Source organism: Esox lucius, chromosome 16 (assembly GCF_011004845.1).
Source record: "Esox lucius isolate fEsoLuc1 chromosome 16, fEsoLuc1.pri, whole genome shotgun sequence".
Lineage (NCBI taxonomy): Eukaryota > Metazoa > Chordata > Actinopteri > Esociformes > Esocidae > Esox > Esox lucius.
The window spans coordinates 31213330-31232258 of record NC_047584.1 but is presented as its reverse complement, the minus strand read 5'-3'; the positions used below and the strand labels follow the sequence as shown (position 1 = coordinate 31232258).

At 43.6% G+C, this 18929-nt stretch overlaps 1 long non-coding RNA gene across 8 annotated transcripts in view; it reads right to left on the bottom strand.

Moving 5' to 3' along the window:
- LOC105016605 overlaps nt 1-18929 on the bottom strand; it is a 154146-nt gene that overhangs the window by 28787 nt on the left and 106430 nt on the right. For 4 of the 8 annotated variants that reach the window (XR_004574583.1, XR_002198003.3, XR_002198002.2 and 1 more), the window contains 2 exons: nt 14554-14609; nt 7041-7134 (listed from right to left, as the gene is read on the bottom strand). This is a non-coding gene — a long non-coding RNA (uncharacterized LOC105016605). The remainder of the gene's footprint in view (nt 1-7040; nt 7135-14553; nt 14610-18929) is intronic. The other 4 variants (XR_003777155.1, XR_002198000.3, XR_002197999.3 and 1 more) reach the window with 1 other exon arrangement.

Below are 18929 nucleotides of genomic sequence, written 5' to 3'. Positions count from 1 at the left end.
GCAGGTACAGGCCAAATCCACACAACAAAAGGTTGTTGTGATTTCCATTAACTGCTCAGTCGGAGTGACTGCTGCTAAACCGAACAAATCTGAACTGTCAACCATGCTAGACAGATCCGTTTGACAGTTACTAGAAGGTCCATCAATGTGAAAGACACAATGTGAAACCCAAACATTTAAGAAAAGGGGATTACAAACAGCCTCATCCACCTGACATTGTGCATATTTTCATTTTTTTATCTACTATGTCACATTGAAATATCTCTTCTAATAAAAATGAAACTATATCACATTATAATATCTCTTCAAATTAAAATGAAACTAAATAACATTGAAATATGTCTGCAAATCAAAACGAAACTATATCACATTGAAATATCTCTTCAAATCAAAGTGAAACTATATCACATTGAAATATCTCTTCAAATCAAAATTAAACTTTATCTCATTGAAATATCTCTTCAAATCAAAATGAAACTTTATCACATTGAAATGTCTCTTCAAATCAAAATTAAACTTTATCTCATTGAAATATCTCTTCAAATCAAAATGTGTCATTTGCAGACACAGGTTAGGCATATGCAAAAGCAGGATGTGTTTGTTTCTAGATCCTACCAAAGTAGTAAAATTACCTAGTGAGGGGCATACACTATACACATCATATATGTGGATGTAGTAAATGTACATAATAAAAATGTGTGAGTGCTGTGAAGGTATAGAATAAAAATACGTGAATGTAGTGAAGGTTTAGAATATATATATATGAATGTAGTGAAGGTATATAGGAAAATAGAGGTACAGCTGTAGAGCATAATGTGTTCAACATGAGCTATAACAAGAAATGCCAATAAAAACAATCCTACATACATAGTATATATTCTTAGCACAGTGGTAGTATCATTAGGAAGACAAAGCAGACATTCTTCTGTTCACTCAACCCCCCCCTTCTCTGTACCTCCCGCCTCCCTTTTCCCCCTTAACCCCCCCAACACACACACACACACTCTCTCACCCCCATCCCTGCCCCCACCCCATACGCTTCTTTGTAGTACGAGTCCCCTGGTAGCTTTGCTGAAGCTCAAAGTGTTATGCTTGAAGGGAGAACCCGGTGATAAACAATAAGATGATCCTACCACCATGGCACATGGAATACATTGCTTTCCTCACTCTTCTCGTTCTTCTGTCTCTTCTCTCTATTCTCTTCTCCTTTTTGTCACGTTTCCCATTTTCTTTCCTCATCCTGCATGTTTTTTGTGTGTGTCTTCCTCCCTTTCTAGTCATTTTAAGCTAGGGGGAGATCAAAATTCCTCCCTGTGATGTGTGACACACAATGCGATCAACGGCACGTCTCTTTGATCATGATTCCATTTAACGGCGAAACTGGGGAAAGAGATGGAAGGAAAGTGGAGGAAATGATTGTAGCTTGTTACTGTTTGTTCTTGCTTCATGGAGCATGGGTAAGAGTAGGTAATGGCAAGAAAATGCAAAGCACGCACTGCAAACAATTAAGGATTTGCTAGTCCAAATGAGACCAGGCCAAGGCAGACATTTTTCTTTATCTTATAGAGGGACGCCCAGACTCACAACAATGTTTTCTTAATATGACACCTCCTCGACAATGTCTGGTGATTTAAAGGGACAATATATATATATATTTTTTTACTGTATTTATATTGAATGTCATGACATCATTTAGTAAGATAACAACCAGTAGAAGAGAAGTGGACAATGAGGGTATATGTCACTCTTGAAGGTATATGTCACTCTTGAAAGGCACACATACCGACACACATCCTGATGTATGCCTCAATAACAAAAAATAAATTTCACCAGTGCAAAAGCCGAAAAGACGTTTTAAATATTTTTACATCAGTTCTATCCCTCAGACCTTGTTTTCAGAGAACTTTTCAAACAAGTCGATTGCCAATGTAACTTACATTGTCCCAGTTAAACATATCTTAAACTTCTTTCCCCGGCGCCAGTTGGAGAAAAGGTTACATTCGGAGGAGCTGTCAGAAGCTCTCACAGTAGGTGGTCTATAACACATCAAGGAAAGAGAGAGAAAAAGAGAGGAAAGTACTAACATTGCCGTCACCAATAAGGTGAGAAGTCCTCCAAATAAAACCTAACAGCATCCGTACTTCACCCAGTACAGCGTCTTGAAAGCGTTACACAGAAGCGCAGGTTGAGAGTAAGAGAAAAAAAATAAAGTGATCAAAGTGAAAAGTGTTCAATAAATTATTCGCAAAGCATTAACAGGAGATTTTAAAACACTCCTTAAAATATGCTTGGAATGTTAGTGAGATACACATGTGTTTTTGCAGTTCATTCTCGACCGGTTTAAATGCTGAATGTACTTCATTTATCGATGCAAACACTACTGTGTCTTTCCTGAGAACTGAGATGAGGAGGACAGTGTGAATTCTGGTCTGTCGTACATGCGCTCGCTGCTCCTTTCTGATCTGTAGGGGTGTCTGCATACATACCTTTCAATATACATCTCAATGACTCTCAAAATATCCCTCTCAATACTTGTAAATGTCTCTTTTAAGACCATTCTCTCTCTCTCTATCTCAATATAAATCCCTCTAAAATGTCTCTCTCAAAATATCTCTCTCAATTTCTCTGTCATTAGCTCTCCCTCAACCAATATCTTTCTCAATATTACTCCCCCCCCCAATATCGTCGTCTCGCTCAATATCTCTCCATCAATGCACGGCTGCTCTTCCTTTGCAGTTCCCCGTGTCCCGCGACCGAGTCCCAGCGAGAAGGTCGCGCAGGGTTAATTCCTCTGAAAACTCTGCATCTCCGACCGCGACAAGGTAACTAGCCATGGAGGATTGCATTAAATGGGACATATCTGCATCTGACAGACCTCTGCATTCCCTGATGGCGCCTGGAGAGGCGCGTCCTGCTCACTGTGAAGTACACTACAGTTCACCGTCCCCCTCAGGGGCATCAGGCCAACCGCAGTGCACACTGTAAAAAAATAGAATGCCATTTGGGAGGCCAGCGGAGAGACAGAGGAGGATAAGGGTCTTTCATCATGATGTCACTCAGTTATGTCCCAGTCACCGAAGGAGGACCGCTATGGGATGCAGGAGGTTCAGGGGGGGCTGCAGGAGGTTCAGGGGGGCTGCAGGAGGTTCAGGGGGGCTGCAGGAGGTTCAGGGGGGGCTGCGGCATGGTGTGGATCACAGGTGGTGTCCTGACCCGCGGTGTCTATTCTTGGTGTTCCGACTCCGTACCTTACATCTGAGATCAAACTTGTGTTTATCACTACCTCAACTTCTTGGAATGAAGAACATTCTCTCTCTCTCTCTCTCCCTCTCCCTCTCTCTGCCTTTCTCTTTTCCTCTTCCTCTCTCTTTTTCTCCAGCTGGCAAAATGGATGCAATTTCCTTGACAGCACTGATATTCTAGATATTACGGGAACATAATTTTATGGGAACACAACCTCTACAACAATGGAATGACATACCTAATTTTACAGCCTCCATCATAACCTCACACGACCAGGAAAGGACTTAGACACTCAGAAGTCTGCAGTTTGTGATTCAGCATAGCCAGCATAGTGCCTTCGTATCATGCTAAGTGGGTTGCTTGTCTGCGGCAGGGACAGGGACACTGGTCTGGTCTAAAGGAAGGAATAACGAGAGGACCTGGAAGAAAACCGGATCAAGAGTTCAAAGGACCTCAGACTGGGGAGAAGATTCACCTTTAAGCAGGACAAAGAAGCACAGAGGCAAAACCACGCTGGAGTGGCTTTGGGACCAGTCTGTGAATGTCCAGCCAAAGCTCGGATTTGAACCCAGTTGTACATCGGAGGGGAGGTTAATTGATGCTCCTCAGCTAATCTGACAGAGCTTGAGAGTATGTACCAGGAAGAATCGAAGAAACTGCCATAATCCAGGTGTGCAAAGCTGGGCATAACCAAGAAGACTCAAATCTGTGATCGTTGCCAAAGAAGCTTCTATAAAGCATTGAATAAAGGCACTGAATACTAATGTGTATGAGATATTTCAGTTTTGCATGTTTAATCATTTGGCCCAAATTTCTAATGATAATAGCACATTTTAAATTTTAAATGAAGTCTATAACACAACATAATGCGGAGAAGGTGAAGGGGTGTGAATACTTTTCGTAGGCACATATTTGTTGCATGACATTGAACATGCATAGCTGACATGTCTGGCAGTCTGAGCTATGATTTCTAAAAGAGTAGGATTAATAGAATGTTGCATATCTATATGTATATACGATCGGACCTAGCCACCTAATTAGATACCTAATTTAATAGGTTAATTGAATTAACACAGATGATTATTGTACATTTTTTTACATTAATGAAACCAAGAACCTTTTTTGAAAACCTGAGCTTTTGTTAAGGCCCCAGGCCAGTGTGGGTTACTGGAGCACGAGTTAGCGATTCAAAAAAAGACCAATTAAATACAAAACGAAATGTCCATGCATATTCAAATTAGGGCCACACTCAGATTCAGGAAAATGAACACACATATACACAAAGTAAATGTGGCCCGAGGAGGTTCATTATGTAGTCCTAATTTAGTATTTCTCTACAGGGCACAAGGTAGACCATTGGAAGCATTTACTGGAAAGCAACAGGACCCAAGTAGGCACAACCATTACTGAAGATGAGCTCCTTTACATATTATAGTAACACAAATCCTCTTATCTTTACAGTACTCGTTTGAATAGCTGATTGTGGTCAGTAGAGCAGAAAATTATTGCTCCGATATTTACTGAACGCAAATACTCCTTCGATTTAATGAACAGGAAGCATGTTTACAGTGAAATCGGCAACTGAACAAGAAATAGGCCTACCGTTTTTTCTTTACTCTATTAGCGGATTGGTCTAGTGACCGGGTACATTTTTACTTCTGTCACCCCGTTTCAGATTCAACTGTAATTGTAAGATGTATTTACAGTACACATGCCCATTTACAAACTTCATTTACATATTCTACTTTTTGAATGCTGCTAGTGGAAAACATTTATGTATTATTATTCCTCATACACTCACTGAGACGCCCGTATAATTTATAATATTTTTAAGTTAATTCCTATAGAGTAGTATGTGCATCGAGAAGAGCTGAGCCGAAATGTGCTGCTCCTTCACGGGAGTCCTAGCCACTGTCATGGATGTGAACCCGGGTCGCAATGATGCAGCAGCACTCGAAGTGCCTTCAATCCCATTCACACATGGAAGCCCCAGACAAACAAATTACCACAGTTGTTTCAGTCCAATAATTATTCTTTTGACCAATCAGATGTTCTTTGTCCTGATCTTATCCAAATTCAAATATATTTTATTTTAATCTCCTTGTCCCACCTAAGGACGCAGTAACTTTTTTAGTAACTTCTGGTTTAAACGACCAGCCAATCCTGCCAATGTAAAAGGGGGATTTTTTTTTTCCTCGATGCAAGATATTTGTTCTTGCTCATCCATCACAGTTTGCAGGGAAGTCGATGTTCTGTAATCGTAGTTCTGTGGCTCAGTGATCTGGCTTATCCCTTCAGCCTCCAGCAAACCAACAACGCGGGGTTAACTGCGCTTGTGTCCTAAATCGCACCATTCCCCTGCGTAGTGCGCTGCTATTGCTCCGCCTGGTCAGACGTAGTGCTCTATAAGGGGAATAGGGTTTCGTTGGGGCCACCACACGGTTCTCCAGCCACCTGCAGTGTTACAACGCCTCAGAAGAACACAGGAAGGAGACGCGTTTAGTTGGAAACACCTGACTATGAACAGTGTCAGAAGGCTGCTCTAAACCACAGAACGCTGAGATATGCCTCTGTCTCTCCATCTCTCTTTTCTCTCTCTCCATCTCTCTTTTCTCTCTCTCTCTCTCTCTCTCTCTCTGTCTTTACTCCAAGACAACACAGTAGACATAAATGGAAAACACAGCTGCGCTGCAAAAACAACAACAAAAACAAGAAGAGCGCAACAGTACATCCTCACTCGATCCCTGACACACACTCACAGAAAAACCCCAGAAACACTCACACACACACACACACACACACACACAAACTCGAAAGTTCATACTTTTTCACTGCATCAGCAGACCCCGTTTGTAATTGACACATTCATATAATCACATCGCAAACAATGAACTGCATGTAAACGAAGCAAATGTTTACACCAACACTGCAGTAATTATAAGACACTAATATTTACACGAGCTGCGCTTCCCGTAAATGACCTCACTCTCAATATGAATAGCGTTTCATTCCCGCCGTCTGTCGCTCATGACTGACAATGTACTATTGACTACACAGGGAATAGGGAGCCAATCGGGCCAATCGGGGACAGATGATGCCTGATCTGCTGGAGCCTATTATCCCTGACAGCTCTGTCTGTAACCTATGGTGACAGCAGATGCTCCAGCCGCGGGACTGGTTGGACGCAGTGTCCCGGGCCGACCACAGGGGGCAGTGTAGGGCAGAGAATGAGAGGTGGGAAAGTGGACACGTGGTGGAGGGCAACTCAGGTTCACACTGTGGAGCCGCTGATAACGGTGCTAGGAGCAGATTACCGCTGGATGGTGGCTGGCTGAGTCTCGGAGTCCTCGATCACCCTATAGTTATGCCGCGGCATGGACAAAGGAAAGGAAGGTCTTCGGCTGTACGGCTGTCACTATTCTATCCCCCATACTGTCTGGAATTCAATATGTCTGCTAAGCACAAAGTATCTGTTTTTGAATTAGTGCTATTGATTATCTTAATATAACACACAGGCTGAACTGTCCACAATGACACGCATTTTGCTTTGTTTCTAAAATCCTCTTTGCTGATGTCTGGTTTATACCATACTGGATGTTGGCTGTCTTGTGGATAGCTTACCAGTTTCTTAGTTGAGTCTTGTGAACCAGCGTGGATACGGTGTTCTGGTGCAGTTATCAGGAAACTGCATGGGTTAACACCTCTAATAATCAACTGGACGCCTTGCTTGGTTTGGAAAATGTAATGTCATATCTCACCGCTCTCCTAACTCAACATAGCTGACATGAAATGAATACCTGAGTAGGTCATAGCATCTGTTCTTCAGGGGAAAGGAAACCCGGCTGAAGGCGCTGTGTCCATGAAAACCCCAAGGGTGCTGTTTTTCCAAACCTAAACAGAAATGTGTAAATTGTTTGCGGTTATTGCAAAGTTAGGATCGCTATAACAAACCTAGAGAAAATATTAGAATTCTCCTTTAAATTAGGAAAGCCATTTTTCTCTATATATGAGTGTCAGGTATTAAGGAAGATTGCCTGGTATACCACATTATCGTCTAGTATATCACATTATCATCTAGTATTCCGCATAATCATCTAGATTTAAAAAAATGTAAATACACAGTTGGTGGGTTTCCTATAATTTGTTGGCTGGGAGCGTGCGATGTGAAATGTTGCACCTGGTTTCCGACCCGCTTACACTGGACGGGAGGAGCATAGGTCAATCATAAACGGAACCCAGTAACCATAGAGACAGATAACCCTGGGTTCTTCTCAAAGAATGCCAGATATATTACACTGATACATTTCAATCCTATCAAATGCCGTTTCACTCACTCCCTTTCCAGTCAAATGCTTAGTGAATATATTAACATGGCTTAGGATCATGGCACCGTAACATTGGTGAATAAAGCAACATTTGTAGAAAGAGATCACAGACATTGGGGGGGGGGGGGGGGGTTGCCTCACCCAGTTCTAGGCGGTTCCAACCATGCCGGGCCCGTTTCAATGAAACAAACACCTGCACCCTAATTGTTCTGCTCGTATAGAAAGCGGGAAGGCAATGGGGGAGACATCTGGAGAGGGCAAGAGGGTAAGAGAAGTCTGCAGAGGCAGAGATGTCTGGGGTAGGATGGGTGAAGGGGGAGGCGCAGTACTCTGTTACAATTCCCTTCCCTCCCGCACTCCATACCTGCCTGTCTCACTGCCTGCCTACCTGTCTGTCTCTTTGCCTGTCTCACTGCCTGCCTATCTGTTGGTCTCTTTGCCTGTCTCACTGCCTGCCTGTTGAGGAGCTCTGGAACAGAGAATTGGGGCTATCCTCCTCACTTCAAAGTGAATGTGTGATGGAAACGACTGACTACTGCAATAACTATTACACTGAGACAACAGGCTAGACAGACAGTCAAATCTGAAACTGATCATTTGAATTTCAAATGTGTTCTATTGAGGTTGAAGGCAGGGCATTTTCCTTCCTTGCAGCTCAGTTCCAGAACGAGGACGAGAAAACAGAGACATAGATTTGTTAATATAACAGCCTTCCTCGTTGCTCAATAAAAATGTTATAACAGAGAGATACAGTATGGTTGGAAAAAGCCTTTAAATGTAATACATTTTGAGACAACCTTTTGAGTGCAAGATGCTGAAAAGATGTTGACAAAATGCTGAAAAAACGTTAAAAAGTCATCTTTGAAAAGAATTTTCTCAGTGGGAGCCTGTCAGTCTGCGCTCTGGGTCTCTGCATTGTATAGATTTTCTGAGCCGTTGGTTTTCAAGGATTTTGCTGTCTAATAAGAGTCTGTAAAAAGTGCTGATCGGGGGCTCCTCAAAGCGTGACTCCTCACGACAGCCCCCAGGCCAGATGCCCCCATGCCCATAGCCCCACTCCTGCACCCCCCCTCTCCCCACCCGCTCCCCATTGAGTCAGCCCTCTCCCTGCCGGCCGACACTCGGGTCCGCACCCCTCTCCCAGCCTGCTCTCCCCGCCGTCCCGACAGCCTGCCTCCATCCAACCAACACCCCTAGCCCCTTCAGCACACAGCCCTTTCCAAGCCCCCCAACAGCCAGCCTTTATCCAGCATGCACCAGCCCTTCCATCACCACTCTGAGCCCTCCCAGACAGGCTGCACTCCTGCCCCCTCCATCCCCTCTCCAGACAGCTCCCTCTCCTCCGCTACCCCTTCAGCCCACACCCAGACAGCGTTAAGCCAGACTGCTACACAGCCAGAGATAAAAGGCTCAGAGCTGGATGGAAATCCAATGAGCCACCAATCCCTAACAAGTCTGGGTCTGCAGTCGGTCTTTTGTTGTAGCCTGATTAAAAGTAATCTGGAGGAGTAATAACCTGGACTTGAAAAGCCATTTTCCTTAGCTCCTTATTAGCATAACACATAGCACTAACAATGGCTTGACTGTTTGATATTAAAAAAAAAAGAAAGAAAGAATGAAGTTGAATCGTGAGCAGGCCCCAGTGGCTCTGTGCAGTTACAGTAAGGAAGTCATCCAGGTCAACATGGCCTGTATATTACAGATGAGGGAACTGGGAAGATTAGGATGCATATGTTGAATATGTGATAACCTCGGGGTAACAGCAACATAGGCATATGTTAATAGCTGTAATGATAATGTACTTTGTCTAATTACTGTGGTACGGAGAGGAAGTTATAAAACACAGATGGAACACTGCTGTCATCATGTGACCCTGGTTTGCTGTGCTCTACATGATTGGACCGTTTTGGAGAGAAAAAAATGTCTTTGAAGAACCTCATGGTTTGGGATGACTATTTCTCTCTCTCTCACTCTCACTCTCTCTCACTCTCTCTCTCACTATCTCTCTCACACTCTCTGTCTCTCTCTGTTTCTTCTCACTCTCCCTCCCCCGCTCTTGTCTTCCTCTCTTCCTGCTTCCTGAATGTGTTTGGGAGTTAGTTGAGACCTTTGTGATTCATACAGTGTGGGGGGCAGCAGGAGGCTAACTTTAGCTCCATGCACCTCCGTCATGTAGGGGTGTCACCCTTCCTCTCACGCCATCGCCCCTCTTTCTCCTTTCACCTCTTTCTCCTCAGGCCAGAGTGGTAGATTTCAGCCATTAGTTAATGCATGGCAGCCCAGAAGACTTACTATATGTACACATCTGACTGCCCCCCCCCTCGAGACACTTTGTCAGAAATGTTGATGTACACAAAAAAAGTTTCTCACCGTTAACAGTTACTCCCCGTGAGGAGACATATTAGCAACCTGCAGCGTTTAGAAAGTAACTACAAAAACACATTATGTCTGAGTCCCAAACGGGTCCCACCACACTTCGTAGTGCACTACTTTTAACACAGCCTTGGCCGGAAGTAGTGTACTACATAGGGAGTAGGGCACCATGTGTGTTAGTGCTGTAACAGACATGTACAGGGGAGTGTGTTTTCTTTGTGTCCCTCCAGGGCGAGGGCCGGGACTTTAAGGCATTATCCAACAGGGAGTTCTCCAAGCAGTGGACAGCCATGACCGAGACCGTGAACTCTTCATTCCCAGGAATGTTTTTGTCTTGTTTTCAAATTCCCGTTGTGCTGCACAGAGGAGTTATTGTTGCAAAAAATCATCTGATGACATCTCAAGAACACTCACTCACTGTCAAATCTTGTCATGCACTTTATGCTAAACCGTTTTGAATCCGAAATATTCCTTTAACAGTCAACACAGTGAACCTTTATGGTCCGAAAGAGAGTTCGGTCCTGTGCCCCTCCGAAAAAACAAAAGACTGTTAGGAGTCAGATTGCTACGATCAGCATAAGATCTGTATAATAAATGTCTCGCATGTGATTTCCATGTAAATCAGAGCGAGAAAGTACGCCGGGTCAGTGGCAATCTGAGGCCCTGGTCTGTGTTAACGACTGTGGTGTGGAGGACCTTGGGTCAGGTCACTCCTACGTCACGGAGACACCCCAACGTCCTTCCACGTCACGGAGCCACGGTCCTCCTTTGTGACTGGGAATCTGCCGTTCTCCCTCCTATGTCACAACCATGTGTGTGTGGGTGGGTGTTTGTGTGTTTCTGGTGTGTGTGTGTGTGTGTTGTTGAAGGTTTTTACGCATGCATCCATATCACCCATATCTCTTGCTTGTACGTGTGTGTGCGTGTGGCTCCTAAATGTGTATGTGTGTATGCACGTGTGTGTGTGTATGCATGTGTGTGTGTGTGTGAAGCAGTTCTGTGGGCCCACACAGCACCCCAGCAACGCCTTACCCCTATCTTCTACACTGCCAAGCCGGGCCTGTTCTGGCTGAGCCCAGTCTTTTTCCAGATGGCCGTCTCTGATCATTTATTGATGACCAGGTTCACATACTGGGCCCAGCTGCTGTCTCCACACCCCCCCCTGGCCACCCACAGCTCTGCTCACCAACTCCCTCTTCCGCACCTCTCTCTTTGTCTCTCTTCTTTTTCTATTTCTCCTCCTTTCTCCCCTCTCTCTTTCTCTCCCTCCTCCCTGTTTTCCTCCTTCTCCTCACCTCCTCGTCTCTCCTTTATTCTGCCCCTTTCTCTCCTTTTCTCTCTCTTTCCCTCTATTCCTTTGTCACTCCTAGTGGGTCTGTGATGAGGAACGGGGACCATGTGTGCTATGCAACAGAAGATTACACTGTTAACTCTACTGCCTGAGTTTACAAACATGCTGGGGGTTTTTTGGCTTCTGTTTTGGCCGGTGTGAGAAGTGAACCTTTCTCAAGAGTTCTCCACTTGGGCACAGTGGATCTGGAGAAACCAGCCTTGGATCTAAGATGAGGTTGTCAACGTGATTAAAATCTCAAGATCAGAGATGGCCGACACGAAATCCAGCCTTTGGGGCAAGAATTTCCTGAGCTTCAGGAAGTTTGATATCCAGGTTGTGCCGCAGAGAGATCATAAAACACCAAGCCCCCTTCCTGTGCAAGTTATAGTCTGAACAACATAATCTCTGTCTCACTCGCTCTGCATGCTGGGAGTCGGTTGTGTGACTGCTGTGTGGGTGCAGGATTAAGGTGTTCTTCAGTGGTGGAATTGGATGTGTAGTATTTCTTGGTGGTTTTAGGAGGTGGATGTGGGGTCTCTCTTGGCTTCAGGAGTTTCAATGAAGCTACTGTCACAGAGGACACAGGCTCTTAGACACAATATCGTTCTTTATGTCATCCTCTTCTTTCTCTCCTTTTTAGGGAGAGACCCTCTCTCATTCTTTCTCCCTCTCTTTCTAATTCTCTCTCTCTCATCGCCCTCATTCACTGTCAATCACAAACCCCCGAAAAAGGGAAATTGAACACTGGCATTGTTACACATCACTGGTCAGACGGTCACCACATCGCTCACTCTTAAAAGTAGCCCAGTCAAACCACTGGACTCAAAAGCAGTGGTCTACATAGGTTACAGGGGGCTTTTTGGGAGGGAGCCCCACTGCAAACTTAAAATGCAATGTATGTGGTTTCACGTGTTGCCAGATGTGGCGTTCTGAAATCCCACACATCCTCAGGGACTGACTGGAATGTACAGTTGCCATTGGTTACGGGAGGCGGTACAGAGGGTGTTCTGTCTGCCCCTCTTTTTGCCTGACACTTCGTCTGGGCAGAGGACTGAGTTGGCTGTGTGTGTCTGACCCCTCGTGACCCAAGGCAGGATTAAAACTCAGCAGGGGCCCTCCTGTCCACTTGTCCTCCACCAAAATGACCTCTGTCTCTACCGGTCTCTCTGTTCACCTGTCTGCCCATCTCTATCTCTACCGGTCTCTCTGTTCACCTGTCTGCCCATCTCTATCTCTACCGGTCTCTCTGTTCACCTGTCTGCCCATTTCTATCTCTACCGGTCTCTCTGTTCACCTGTCTGCCCATTTCTATCTTTCTTTACATATCTCTCTCTCTCAATTTCTCCCTTTGGCTCCTTCTCTCTGTGCTTTGGCCTTTATCTTCACCTCATTCTCTCATCATCTCTTTGCATCTGTTGCTTGACCCTTTGTGTCTCTTATACCTTTCTCTCTACCTGATGATCTGCAAGTCGCAGACAACATGATTTGACATTGTTCTTAACCGAGTTATATCAGGGTTCATGTAAGCTGTCTGCTAAAACTCTACTTACTGCTTAAACTGTATTCACTGCTTAAACTGTACTGACTGCTTAAACTGTACTGACTGCTTAAACTGTACTGACTGCTTAAATTGTATTCACTGCTTAAACTGTACTGACTGCTTAAACTGTATTCACTGCTTAAACTGTACTGACTGCTTAAACTGTACTGACTGCTTAAACTGTACTGACTGCTTAAACTGTACTGACTGCTTAAACTGTATTCACTGCTTAAACTGTACTGACTGCTTAAACTGTATTCACTGCTTAAACTGTACTGACTGCTTAAACTGTATTCACTGCTTAAACTGTACTGACTGCTTAAACTGTACTGACTGCTTAAACTGTATTCACTGCTTAAACTGTACTGACTGATTAAACTGTATTTACTGCTTTAACTGTACTGACTGCTGAACCTGTACTGACTGCTGAACCATTACTGACTGCTGAACCTGTATTCCCTGTTTAAATTGTACTGACTGCTTAAACTGTAATATTGTCTGAGACTGTACTGTCTCCTGAAAATGTATATTGGCAAGCTATGTGGATCCCTTCAACCATAGACTATACATTTTTTTTTTAGAAAACTGTAGACTGTATCTTCATTGTTGGATGATCGAAGTTTGAATCCCAGTTGAGGGATGTTTTCTTTTGTTTGTGAAGGTAATTGCAGGCAACATATTGAAATGAGTTGAGCAGTGTCGAAACAAACAAATGTTTTGGTATCCCAGGACATGTCTTGACCTTCTGCTCTCCTGCACATACTGAGCAGGTTTTGTCACAAGGCAAGATGATAATAGCAAATCAGACATCAATATATTTTTCTGCAAAGGTTCTACCTTTTTACCCCTAGTAAACCAGAAACACAAAAGCAATAACCTACAGTATTAATGTAGTGCTGTTTCTTAAAGACCATTTCAGACTATTTCGAAGAGTTCAGACACTTTGTTCAGTTGAGTTCAAACAGACATCTGTTCACTTAGGGACGGATTACAGATACAGCAGCTCATGCGAGAAGGTAAAACAGTCTGGGTTTTAATGACCAAGCGTCTTTATGTGTTTCAGTTAACACCTGGCAATGACCCATTAGCATGAGCAGGTTTCATATGTGGAACTAAATAAGGCACTTCAAACACTCTGTCTAAATCCTGCCTCTCATAGGATTCCTCTCAGCTCTGCTACTAATAAGGACTTAGTCTGGCGTTGCAAACAGCCCCAAGTCTAGGTCCCCTCTGCTAATAGCCCAGCAGGATGCTCTTTAGCCCAAAAGTTGGTCAAATAAACCCAGAGCCAGTGGATGTGAGTGTGCAACTTTTCGCTTTTTACTGTGGAGCTTAGACTGATATTTTTTCACCTAAGGGGGGCTCTTCCTTCTGTAACTGAATCTTTATGTTACTAAGCCATGCTTCTAGAGCAGCAGACTTCTCTCTTTCACCTTCTTCACCCGGAGTATCCAATTCATTTAGACCCAAGGGTCATACTCGGCCTTCAACGTAGTCTGGGGTGTGGCAATGAATATGGATGTTTTGTATAGATATACTGAAGTAGTTGTCGACCCAGTGTTTTGGGAATTGTCAGAGCTCGCTGACAGTTTGATTTCCTTTTAGGTGATTACCTTAGAGGGCCTTCCTCACATGCACAATAATTTTTATAATTATATATTTTACACTCTTTTTATTACTGTGTGTCACAGATTGTTGCAGAACAGAAATAGACAGAAGTATGGAATGGTAATATTTACCTCAGTCTTCGATAGATCCACAGGGAGACCGGACCACTGCCCTGAATTTCAACGTTCTGGAAGAGTAAAACAAACGATTCAAAAAGCTTCCAGTCAGGAATAACAACGATAACAGACAGAGAGAAGAGAGAGGGGAGAAGCCAGGGAGAGACAGTCAGCCAGACAGCCAGCCAGCCAACCAGCCAGAACAGGTGAGAGACACCTGTGGTTTTGGTCTTTGACAGAGGGCCAGATGTCCCCACATGGTAAGGATGAGGATGGTACTTGGTTGGTGACCGCACGCACACACACACACACACACACACACACACACATACTTAAAAAATCATACATACAGCAACACTGGAACGTTAGTTTAGGTCTTACACACAAAGGAGATGGCCTTCCGATCGACATGGCAGGCATGGGGCCACAAACACACAGACACACACACACACCAACCCTGGTTTTTCTACACACACTCACTCACTCTGAAATGTATGAAGACTTTCTGGAGTTAAACATTTATTCTCATTCAAAATCCAATTTTCCTTATCCCCTAATCCCAAAATGTCCCCTAACCCTAACCCTAACCTTAACCCTAACCTCAACCTCAAGCCTAAGATTGCCTTTCTTACATGTGAGCAATGGAAAAAGGCCCTTGAGTCGGTCGATTTTTCATGTGCAACTAGGACGTTTAATCCTCACAGTAATACGGGTAAACACACACCCACACACAAACCCACACAAACACACACATGTACGGGCACACACACATGGGAACACGCACACACACACTCAGACACACACACACACACACACACCCCCACGCAGACACACACAGGCCCACGCACACACACAGGCACACACACACACACACAGACACACACAGCGAGACAGAGAGGTGTTGCAGACAGGATTAGTTGTTTTGTGCCAGGCCTGACAGCTCAGTAAAACAGAGCAGCAGGTTTAAAGTAACGCTGATGATAATCTCTCTGTTTTCCTAATCAGACACTGGTCAGGGAATGACATGGGGATGATCCAAATGGCACTCTATTCCCTAGGTAGGGAACTACATTTGACACTATTCCTTAGGTAGGGCACTACATTTGACACTATTCCTTAGATAGGGCACTACCTTTGACACTATTCCCTAAGTAATGCATTACATTTGAGCAGGTTTGAAACAGTCCTGGGCAATTTACAAGACAAATGGCACAATTTTCCCTAAAGGATTGATCTACTGACCAATCACATTAGATCTCTCCGCATGTGATTATTTTTTAGAGCTGATCTTATTGTTTAAAATTACAGTGGACACAACACAAGCGGGCTGGCTATGTCGACTTAGCCTTTAATAAAATACAAATCGGAATAGGGCTGCTCGTGTAAATGCCGTGCTTGTGTTTATGTGATTTCCTGTTACGTTCTTAACTCATGGGCGTCTCAACTGAAACCTTCACAGCTGTATTCACAGGCTTCCATTCTGCAGCACCCAGAACCCTGTTAGGGTAGCGTTTTGCCACTCGTCTATAACAGTTGTTCACGATTGCCTACAAGCATCGAACAATACAGAAGTGACAGTAACAAAACTCTTCACACAGTCAGGAAAACGGATATGAACCAAACTGAGAATAATTCCTCATTGCTTTCACACAAAATGCATTCAATGAACACATTCCCCAAAATCCATGAACTCTTTTCTCATTCAAACTCAACCACCTACAAAACAATACATTCACAACACGTTTTCTCAAATGCTTACACACTGTTCTCAAAACGGTTGAAAACACATTCAAAACAACTGGTGTGCATTTCTGCAGCAACCAGACTGAAATATAAAGAAAATGTTTGATATTTGTTAGAAAATGTTAATTATGTTATAATATTTAATCAATACAAACACAGTTGATTGCGGTTTCAACTGAAAACCAACCCAAGTGTTGTACACTGTGCCCTTTGAGAGAAACGGTGAACGTGTGAAAGAACTCCGGTATCAATATATCCAGGTAAGATGTCTGTTCAATAACCAAACAGGATATTTACACATTTACACATAATATAAAGTACTGTAAAACTATGGATTTACTGTTTTTTTAGAGAGTAATGGATATGGAAGCCAGTCAAACTGCACATAAATTCATCTTTGTGGATGAAGCTGGATTCAACCTGGTAAAAACACACCGCAGGGGAAGAAATGTGATTGGACAGAGAGCTACCGTGGATGTCCCAGTCCAGAGAGGAGCTAACATCACAATGTGTGCAGCACTGTCCAATGATGGTTTGCTGTTACACAAACCACGCATTGTCCCCTACAATACACAGAGGCTAGTGATTATATTATACTTGTTGATGTTTGTTTGTTTTTGTTGCAGCCCTGGAATTCGTTTTTTTGTTTGAACTTTCAAAAGTAAAATTTACTAAAGGCTAAGATGTAGAAAAATAAAGGATATTCCTTCAAATTGCTGCATTTGTGATTCATTCTAGTTCCATATACTTTAGTAAAGTCATTAAAGCGAAGTGTTTTTCTTATTCTTTGATCAAATACAGATTTTTGTTAAAAATACAGTGGGGAGAACAAGTATTTGACACAATGTCGATTTTGCAGGTTTTCCTATTTACAAAGCATGTTTAGGTCTGTAATTGTTATCATAGGCACACTGTGAGAGGCGGAATCTAAAACAAAAATCCAGAAAATCACATTGTATGATTTTTAAATAATGAATTTGCATTTTATTGCATGACATAAGTATTTGATCACCTACCAAACAGTAAGCATTCCGGCTCTCACAGACCTGGTTTGTTTTTCTTTAAGAAGCCCTCCTGTTCTCCACTCATTACCTGTATTAACTGCACCTGTTTGAACTTGTTACCTGTATAAAAGACACCTGTCCACACACTCAATCAAACAGACTCCAACCTCTCCACAATGGCCAAGACCAGAGAGCTATCTAAGGACATCAGGGATACAATTTTAGATCTGCACAAGGCTGGGATGGGCTACAGGACAATAAGCAAGCAGCTTGGTGAGAAGGCAACAACTGTTGGCGTAATTATTAAAAATGGAAGTTCAAGATGATGGTCAATCTCCCTCGGTCTGGGGCTCCATGCAAGATCTCACCTCGTGGGGCATCAATGATCATGAGGAAGGTGAGGGATCAGCCTAGAACTACACAGCAGGACCAGGTCAATGACCTGAAGAGAGCTGGGACCACAGTCTCAAAGGAAACCATTAGTAACACACTATGCCGTCATGGATTAAAATCACGCAAGGTCCCCCTGCTCAAGCCAGCGCATGTCCAGGCCCGTCTGAAGTTTGCCAATGACCATCTGGATGATCCAGAGGAGGAATGGGAGAAGGTCATGTGGTCTGAAGAGACAAAAATAGAGCTTTTTGGTCTAAACTCCACTTGCCGTGTTTGAAGGAAAAAGGAGGAGTACAACCCCAAGAACACCATCCCAACCGTGAAGCATGGAGGTGGAAATGTCACAACAGGTGGTGTAGTGCAGTGTTGCTTGGACAAGGAACCAGGTGCAGGCAGGGGTAGTCGGTGTGGATACTTTAATTGATAAGAAATAAACAAACACCGAGCACAAAACACACAAAAGCAAAGGGCTGACTAAAGCAGCAAAAACGACAATATACAATGGAACGCGTACTTACAAACAAAGCAACACACACAACATGCAAACACGACAAGAACAATGAGCCACAATGTGGGGAGCAGAAGGGAAACATACATACAAATTAGCTAGATTGGGACCTGGTGCATGGGGTCGAGGAGGCACCCTCGATAAAAATTTGACTTCTACATGCTTTGTGAGTGGGAAAACCTGCAAAATCGGCAGTGTATCAAATACTAGCTCTCCCCACTGTAATTTAAAAAACCCACATTCATGTAATGATCCTTGTTGTGTTTTTTAGGTCAGTGTGTTATGAGTGACAGTGTGTGTTTCTGAGGGAGAATTGTTGCCAGCGTTTTGGTGGAACAAGCTTGTTTTGAGACATGTATGAAGTGTTCTGGTGGTGAGATTAACTGTTTTGCAACGATGCATGTTTGTAATGCACACAGTGTGAAGAGTTTTGTTATTGTGGTTTCAGTATTGACTGATGCTTGTAAGAAATCGAGAAAAACTGTAATACACATACAGAGTATCACTGAACCCCCCTCCTCCCAGGCATGTGTGTGAGCACACACGAGCCTCCTAAAGTAACACCTCACACACGGGTTTTCAATGCACGCTGCATGAGCAGTTGTCCATAAGCATTTCAGTCACAAGGAAACAAGCCGAGAATCTCAGTCAGGAGCTAGAGCCGACTGTTACAGAGAAAGTACAAACAGGACACTGTTCCCAATAGGCCCCTGTTTAGAGGGAGAGGGTTTGGCAAACAAATA